Source organism: Phascolarctos cinereus, unplaced genomic scaffold (genome assembly GCF_003287225.1).
Source record: "Phascolarctos cinereus isolate Bilbo 61053 unplaced genomic scaffold, phaCin_HiC Scaffold_8;HRSCAF=390, whole genome shotgun sequence".
In the NCBI taxonomy this organism is placed as follows: domain Eukaryota; kingdom Metazoa; phylum Chordata; class Mammalia; order Diprotodontia; family Phascolarctidae; genus Phascolarctos; species Phascolarctos cinereus.
In genome coordinates, this window is record NW_027556291.1 from 26,183,470 (window position 1) to 26,192,739 (window position 9,270).

General features: G+C 45.3%; 1 pseudogene; it reads left to right on the plus strand.

The window, feature by feature from the left end:
* The first annotated feature begins 2,258 nt into the window (after nt 1-2,258).
* On the plus strand, nt 2,259-2,829 carry LOC110193059 (large ribosomal subunit protein eL18 pseudogene; annotated as a pseudogene).
* The last annotated feature ends 6,441 nt before the right edge of the window (nt 2,830-9,270 follow it).

Sequence of the window (9,270 nt, forward strand, 5' to 3'; positions counted from 1 at the left end):
CACATAGTAGGTGCTTAGCAATTTTTTTTTTTGCTCAATTGAATTGCCTTCCTGCAGCTTCCTCTCCATCACCCCTACCCCACCCCGGCTCCTCGTTCTGCTCTCAAGGGCCACGAAGTACAAGAAGTCTAATGGCTTTCTCACCACACAGCCCTTGAAATCCTTGAAAATAGCAACCAGGCCTCCCCCAAGTCTTTCCTTCTCTTCTTCAGTTCCTTGCTTTTTTTTTTTTGGTGAGGCAGTTGGGGTTAAGTGACATGCCCAGGGTCACACAGCTAGTGTCAAGTGTCTGAGGCGAGATTTGAACTCAGGTCCTCCTGACTCCAAGGCTGGAGCTCCTTCAGTTCCTTGGATCATTCACTTTGTGTTGCCCTGCTCTGAACTGGCTCCAGCTCGTCAGTGATTCGAACCCAGGGCCTCCAAGTCCAAATCCAGGGATCTTTCTTGCTGCTTTTCTCCATTGTTGCTTTATTTGGGAGACTAACCCAAATGGACAGTTTCTTGGCGGGAACATAATAGTTGTCGCCGTCATGTGGGAGAGGGGAATGAGGGGAAGCTGCCAAGAGGGCAGAGTTCGGCTTGAGGTAAGGACGTATTTCCTAACAATGCTGAGTTCTCCCAAAGTAGAATGGTCTGCCTTGGGAGGAATGGATGTCCCCCCTTGGAGATCTTCAAGTAAAGCCCAGATGACCACATGTGTCAAACATTCTTTTTTTTTTTTTTGGCAGTTGGGGTTAAGTGACTTGCCCAGGGTCACATAGCTATTAAGTGTCAAGTGTCTGAGGCCAGATTTGCGCTCAGTTCTTCCTGAATCCAGGACCACTGCTCTATCCACTGCGCCATCTAGCTGCCCCCTGACAGTTCCCTTTCTCATAGAATTAGACATCCAAGGTCTCTTCTAGCTATAGCTCTGTATATTTCTGGCTTCCTGTGGTCACTCCTGTGATCTCTGTTATCCCTTATGCTGTACATACATTTTTGCTTCTGAGCTAAACAGCTCCTCGCTACTTCTCCAACATTGACCAGGATTTGTGAATGTGGGCCCCCAACTCTCGGCTATGAGCTTCCGTCTTTCTTTTGTCCCCATCATTCAGATTTTAAAATGACTTCATTATGTAAGCTTTCTTCCTGAAAAGGTAGAGGATTCACTACTGACATACATTCTGGGGACCTCAAAAGATACAAAGGTCTAGTACAGAAGACAGTATTCATCACAGCACTTTTTTAGCAGCCACCAAGAATTAAAGACAAAATGATTGATTGGTGGAAAATGGCTGAACACGTGGTGGTAAATGAACATAATAGAATGTCATGTAACTGACGAATATGAGTAATTTGGAGAAGGATGGGAAGATTTATACGAAGTAATGAAGAATGCAATAAGCAGAACCAGAACAATAACCATGGTCACAATACCATGACTTATTGTAAATATCAGTCAGTAAATATTTATTAAGCACTTACTATGTGCCAGGTATTGTGCTAAGCACTGGGGATACAAAAAGAGGTAAAAGACAGTCCCTGCCCTCAAGGAGCTCACAATCTAATGGGGGAGACAACATGAAAACAAATATATGTCAAGCAAGCTATATACAAGATAAATAGGAAGTAATTAATTAGCAATAGGCTGGTAGTAGAATTAAGAGGGGTTGGGCCAGGCTTCCTGTAGAAGATGGATTTTAGATGGGACGTGATGGAAGCCAGGGAAGCCAATAGGAGGAGATATGGAAGGAGAGCCTTCCAGGTGTGGGGGACAGCCAGAGAGAATGCCTGGAGCCAAGACATGGAGCATCTTATTTGTGGAACAGCCAGGAGATTCGAAAGGCACATGGTGGGAGCACTGAGATATAAGAAGGCTAGAAAGGTAGGAGGGGCTAGGTTTTGAGGGGCTTTGAATGCCAAACAGAAGATTCTATATTTGATCCTGGAGGTGATAGGGAGCCACTGGAGTTTATTGAGTAGGAGGGTGGGGTGACATGGTCAAATATCACTAAAAAGGAGCCGATCTCAGAGCAACTACAAAAGCAGTAGTGGTTCTAGAGAACAAAAAACGAAACAAACTTCCTCCCTCTCAGAGAGAGGTGGGGTACTAGCTACAAGGACAGGCCGTTGCATACGTTGACTGAGGTGGCCACTATCAGTTGGGTTTGCCAGTTTCTCTTTGTTCCAAGAGAGTCCAGTTGTGGAATGGAGTGGGGAGAGGTGGTCGAATGTATTCTATTAAGAGATAACTGCGCTTTCCTGGTTGGGCCGGTGTTCGGTAGGGTGCCAGCATGGGCGTCGACATCTGCCATAACAAGGACTGGAAAGTCTGGCGCAAGGAGCCCAAGAGCCAGGACATCTACCTGCGGCTGCTGGTCAAGCTCTACCGGTTCCTGGCCCTTGGAACCAACTCGACTTTCAACAAGGTTGTTCTGAAAAGGCTGTTCATGAGCCGTCCCTGTCCCGAATGGTAAGCCCGGGCCCAGCAGGGAGAACAAGACGGCTGTGGTTGTTGGGACCGTGACAGATGATGTGAGGATCCAGGATGTCCCCAAGCTGAAGGTGTGTGCCCTTCGTGTTACTAGCAATGCCCAGAATCGCATCCTCAAGGCTGGTGGGAAGATTCTTACCTTTGACCAGCTGGCCATGAGCTCGCCCAAGGGCCAGGGCACTGTCTTGCTGTCTGGTCCCTGGAAGGGCCGTGAGGTATACAGGCATTTTGGGAAGGCACTGGGCACTTCACACAGCCACACCAAACCATACATCTGATCCAAGGGCCGAAAGCTTAAGTGTGCCAGGGGCCGCCGTGCCAGCCGAGGCTACAAAAACTAACTCCCTCCTTGTCATATTCAAGATTTTTGGACGACAACAACAACAACAACAACAACAACAAAATAACTGCGATGTGAAAATAACAAGCAAAAATAGAATATATTTTTGGTAAATGTATAATTTTTTCTGCAATTATGGTATATGTGGATATAAAAATGACAGTGGGCAACTCTTTTATCCTTTCTTAGAGTGTCATTTACTATTCTTTCCCCGTTGTCAGTAATGCAGTCTTAATCTGCTTTTTAAAAAGCCCTCCTCCTCTCCATAGCAAGTTTTAAAAAAAACACGTTGAGACAAACAGGGCAATTTTGTTACTATCTTGTTAAATTTAATATACACTTAAAAAAACCCGCATGTAACATTTCATCTTCTTATACAGTCCTCTTTTGTTCTTTTCTGTATATTGAAATGTTTATGTTTGGTGATGATTACTAAGTTTATAATAAAAAAAAAAACTTGTAAAAATGTATTGGCACATTATGTTTGGACATACCAGACACTTCCCACCAAACACCCAAACCATAGTTAAGCAAAACCATCTAATAGTGTGATTGTATCTGACAGCATGTCACACTTCCTCCAGCTGAACCTTCCTCATCACTCCTCAATCAGTGCCCTCCAGCTTGTCCAGATCTTGCAAGGGTTGAAGATACAGGTCCCTTTCCCCTGACAGGCTATATGTGTCTCAGTCACTCCCAAAGGCCTCATCTGTTGCTTTATGCTGCCACACTTGGCAAGTTCCATTCCTATTCCCCAGCTAGCCCGGACCAAGGGATGATATTCAATCTCCTTGCTAGGTGCTCTCCTGTTCTGTCCAAGATAGAAAACTGCCTTCACAAGAGTCCTTCTGATTTATGGGCTCTGGGAGGCATCTGTAATGACATTAATCCATTACCTAACATTTTAGGTGGGGGGGGGTTGGAGATGGAAGACCTGGGACCTTCAAGATGATCCAATCCAACTCCCTCACCTCATAGATGAGATAAATGAGATCCAGAGAGGGGAAGGGACTTGCCCAAGATCACCTAGCCAGGAAGTGCAGGAGCTGGTCTTCAACCCCTCGTCTCCAGACTCCTACTCTGGAACTCTTTTTGTACCCATGAAACTTCAGCTCTGCTACCCATTCATTCGTTACCTTGGACCTTGGGCAAGGCACCTAGCTCTCTTGGTCCCCAGTTCTCTCCTCTGTAAAATGAGTGAGGTGGCCTAAGACAGATGATCTCAAAGACCCCTTCCAGCCCTGACATTCTATGAATCTGTGAACCCAGGTCCTCTTATTAAATATTCTTACCACTAAAAATCCTTTGACCCTATGAATTTCACTGCTTGTGTCAGGCAAGCAAGGCCAGAGCAAACCCAGGCCAATGTGGCTCTTGCCCAGAGCCTCAAGATCTCCCTAAGATCCCCAGAAACCTGTAGGGTATATTTGGATTCTGTCTCTGAGCCCAGAAAATAGTCCAGCAAAAGGAGAGAATGGAGTGAGTTGGGGGAAAGAATCCAGGCTGGCCTAGCAGGCAGGGAATATTAGGGCAGCCATAGCTTCCTAGTGGCCTCTACCCAGTTGCCTGTCCCCCCCTCCCCACCTCCACTTTGCAAAAGGAAACTGTCCTCTCTAGGGTCCCACTTGACTTGTTCCATTGGGGCTTACCCCAGTGGCTCTGCCTCACACAGCACCTCCCCCTAACTCAAACCACATGGAGGTGAATAATGTCATACTTGGCGGCTACCCAATCAAGCAAGACATGAGAGGGTGGCCAGACCTCAACTTGTTTGAACAAATGTTAAGAAAACATTTCTAAGGGGATATTCCAGAAAAACATGCTCACCCCAGGTCTTGGAACAGATGTTCGGTTTCCAGGATCACGTTGCTTCGTTGCTTTGCAGTTATTGTTATCAAATGTCTATAGGTAGGACAAAGTCACATCGAGTTTTGAGTTACAGTGGCTGTTAGTTCACCCAGTCTCCCCCAACCCCCCAGTATTCTCCTTCTAAAACAGAAACCCAGAGGTGAACTCAGCTGTCCATGATTCAGATGAGTTGGTGCTATGTAAAATCTGATTTTTTAAAACTTTTCAGCATTGCTCGATATATGCTGCTGTGTGGGGGTATGGGCAACGAAGCCATCAGCCACTTCCTGGGCACCCATCAGCTCTCTGCACTTACTGTCACCTGTCAGATCACACCTCGTCCTTGCCTCCCATGTTGAATATGTACCTGAAGGATATACTCCTAGCAACCACTATTTCTGCTTCAACACTGGAATACTCAGGGAATCTAAACCAGTCTCCAACCACGGCTAAGCCACAACACACACCAGGGCTTTGGTTACTTCCTGATCAAACCATTTATTAAGTGCCTATTGTGTGTGAGGCACTGACGCCCTTAAAGGCCCCCACCCAAACTATAATGAAGCCTACCATCCTCACAATGGGAAAATGTCAAGTGCACCCAACCCACCAACGTGAAGGACATTTTCAGTATAAAGAAGCAGCAAGGTAGAATAGAAAGTAAACTTACGAAGGAACTGGGTTCAAATTCTGCTTCTGATACTCAGTAACTATGGGACTGTGGACAGTTTTCTAGGCTTAGTTTCCTCATCTGTAAAATGAAGGTTGGACTCTATCAGGGCTTCTTCACCTTTGTTTTTGTCATGGACGCCTTAGGTCAGGGGTGGGGAATCTGCGGCCTTCTAGGTCCTCAAGTGCGGCCCTTTGTCTGCATCTGATTCTGTCAAAGGGCCCCACTTGAGGACCTAGAGGGCCACACATGGCCTTGAGGCCGCAGATTCCCCACCCCTGCCATAGGCAGTGCAGTGAAGCCTCTAGACTCCCTCTCAGAACGGTATTTTTGATGCATAAAGTAAAATATGGGAATCAAGTCTTCAATTTCTCACCTGTCTCCCACTATCTTCAGCACAGGAATGGGTATATAACGGATGCTCCTAAAAGACTGAAAGGCTGAAGGAATTATCAGCAGACCTAAGAGTTAGGCAAGAGTCTTCCATCTCATTTCTTTTCAGGAGTCCTATCGCCTGTAGATTTCCACGAGTGCAATTGTAGATTTGGGCACTCCAGTCCTCATTACCGTAATGATATTGTCTCATAGTTACAGGGCACCCCTTTCCCCTCCATGTTGTCTGGTTGAGTCCAAGATGCTTTCACGGCATGACTTCAGAGAGGACTAGCCAAGACCTGTGCAAATTGGCAGATGAAACAATTGAACCCCGTGCCCCAAGCAGCTGATAACAGGAACCGAGTTGACAAAGGCATATTATGGCCCCGAAGAGGTAGATACGGGCAGGGAGCAGAGAAAGGGTTTCAAGTGACATAGGCAGGATTCTCTGGAGCAGTGGTTCCCATTTAGTGGTTTGTGAACCCCTTAGGGGTTCCTGACTGTAGTCCAACAGGTTCAAGCTAAACATTCCTTAATGGCAGCAATGCCCAATTATGTTACAAATATATTTTTCCTCTGTGACAACACGCGTGTGCTAGTTTGAAACATTATACGTTTATTTCTGCAGCGACTCAAACCGATCATGAGTATTTTTGGGCAAAAGTTATCATTGTAGTTATTGCAAGCACTTAATGAATACACTGAAAAGAATATTATGAGTAACGTATTAAATTACCCTGGGGGTTCACAACACTTTTTTGTTGAAAGGGGCTCATGAAACAAAAAAATGTTGGGAACTACTGCCCTCCAGCTAGTAAGCTCCTCCAGATGGTCCTGTTCACTATCAACATTGTGGTAACTGTATCACGCTCCAGAACACTGCAGAGCCTTCTAGATCTGTAACACTTAAAAGAGATCGGCTGAATGATCCACATAGGAAACACTGAGTGGATGAAAGAATCTCTATTGTCCAGTTTAATGAATAGCCCACTGAGCTATTATCTGTACACGTGTCATGGAAAGACATTGTAGATAGACAATGAGCCAGTCTCAGAACTGGATAGGAAGAAGACAGAGGACTGGATTGCATTTGGGAAATTACACATTACTTTCAGCGCCCCCAAGCTGTGCTCAAACACGAAATCCCAATTTTTAACACTGATGGTCTCCTGGGGCTGCTATATGGCTGTTAGTCATGGAACACCACAATCTACAACCTGTTATCTAAAGGACAATGGAGAGTTACATGGCAGGTATAAATGGACCACAATGATGCCTGTTGCCCAAGAAGTGGCGTAAAAGATATTACACAGGAAATATATGTCTGGGAATGGAGGTGCGCCAGTCATGTAGTAAGAATGAGGGCTAACGGATGGGCAGCCATGGAACGTTAACCTCAAAGAAGGCCACCAATATGTTGCATTTATCTTCCGTGGAGGATTTATGGGGAGACATGAACAGGGATCATACAGGATGAGAAGTAATGGCTGAGATGCAACTAGAGCTGGAACGAGCTAGTCTAACCCTTTCACTTTACAGATGAAGAAACTGAGGCCAATATAAGTTAAGTGACTTGCCCAAGATCACACAGGTACCAAGTGGCAGAGCTGGGATTCTAACAAAGGTCCTCTGACTCCAAATCCCATTGCTCTACTCTTGGACCATTGCAAGGAGGTGTCCATGCCGATAAGACCTAGATCTGTTGAAGAATCATAACTAACATCTCGATGGCACCTGAGAATTGACCAAATCACTTTCCTCACAACAGCTCTATGAGGTAAATAACACAAGTATTATCATCTCCATTTTACAGATGAGGAAACTTAGGGTCTGAGGTATTAAATGACTTGTCCATAGTCCCACATCCAGTGGTCACTTGCAGCTGAGTTTAAACCCAAGTCCCCAACTCCCTGCTACCTCTTTTGAAACACTGAAGTGTAAGGATCTCATGGAGGGAAGGCTCCATTCCTGATACAGTTTGGGAGACCCAGCTCCCAAATACCCAAGGACTCAACTTATGCTTCTGTTTTTCTTTATCCAATCCCTACTGCTTGGCTCCATCTATCAGAACTTTCCTGAACAGACCTATTTCCATACAATAATCTCCTTATCTTGCCTATCAGAATTTTTATTGAAGACCAGAGGTTTCCCTCCTTCCCCCCAACACCCTCCTTCTGAGTATTTGCTCTGTTTTTGGGTTTTTTTTTTTTTCATCTCAAGGGGTCCTAGAGGGTATCAGGCTGTTTTAGACTCCATTGTGCTTTCTTGGATGTGCAGAGTTAAGCACCAGGGAGGATAAAGCCTTACCTGAGAAAGACTGCGGGACTCTGAGCAAATCACTGAAGCTCTCAGTTGCCCAGGCAACTAGAAGCTGCAGAGCAAGTGCCATTGGGCATTGGTAGAGAGAGGTGGCTCATGGGAAGTTCCCTAAACCAATGAAATCACAAGGCTACTACCCACCCACTTGCCCTAAATGATTGCACTAGGTGTCGCCTACAATTCAGGGAACCAATCAAAATAACAGTGTTAGCTGACATTTAGAAAAATCTTTATGGTTTATAAAGCACTATATATTTATTATTGCCTCAAAGCAAATCCTATGCAAGCATTATTATTCTCTCTGTTATATAGCTGGGGAATCTAAAGCATGGAATTTGCCCAAGGTCATACAGATATTTAAATGGCAGAGCTGAGCCTACAAGTCTGTGGTTCTTTCCAGTAGCTCCCCCCTCCCCCCCCAGTGCCTCTCACTTACCTCTGGCTCTTACATTCTGCAATTTACAGTCTAAGAATGGCAGGCTTGTATGTGTGATTTTCTTCTGCAGTGTCCAGGGCAGAGACACTGCAGTGACTGATGATGGCAGTTCTGGTAGTCTCAGTGCTGTTCTGAATAAACAGAAGAAAATTTTCTGTGATACTGGGAGCAGGCAGCAATGGACTAAAGAATCAAAGACTTTAAGAATTGGGATGGACCTCAGCATCATCCAGTACAAATTACTATAACATACCTGATTAGTGGTAGTCTAGCTTCTCCTGGAAGACCTCCCAGGATGGGGAACACACCACCTCCCTAGGTAGTCCATTCCACTTTAGGCCAGCTCTCATTGTTATTGTTAGTAAGTTTTTCTAGACATTGAGCCTAAAGTTGACTCCATGCAACTTTCACCTGTTTTTCCTGCTTCTGCTCAAACACTCTCCCCCAGTATGCTCTTGCCCAGGCTAATCATGCCCAATTTCTTCAACAGCTCCTCATGTGACATAAACTCAAGGCCCTTCACCATGCTGATTGCCCTCCTCTGGCCACTCTCTAGCTTATCAATGTCCTTCTTAAACCATGCCTCCCAGAACTGTACACGATACTCCAGATGAGGTCTGACAGGACAGAATAGAATCAGTTAGTCAACAAGTATTTCTGTTCCAGGTGCTGAGAAGCAGGAGAGAGCAATGTCATGAAAACTGAGTGAGAAGAGACTGTCAAGAAGATGGTCATCAATAGACTCAAAGGTTGCAGAGAGATTAAGTGGAAAGGACTGAGAAAATGCCATTTGGTTTGGCAATGAAGTG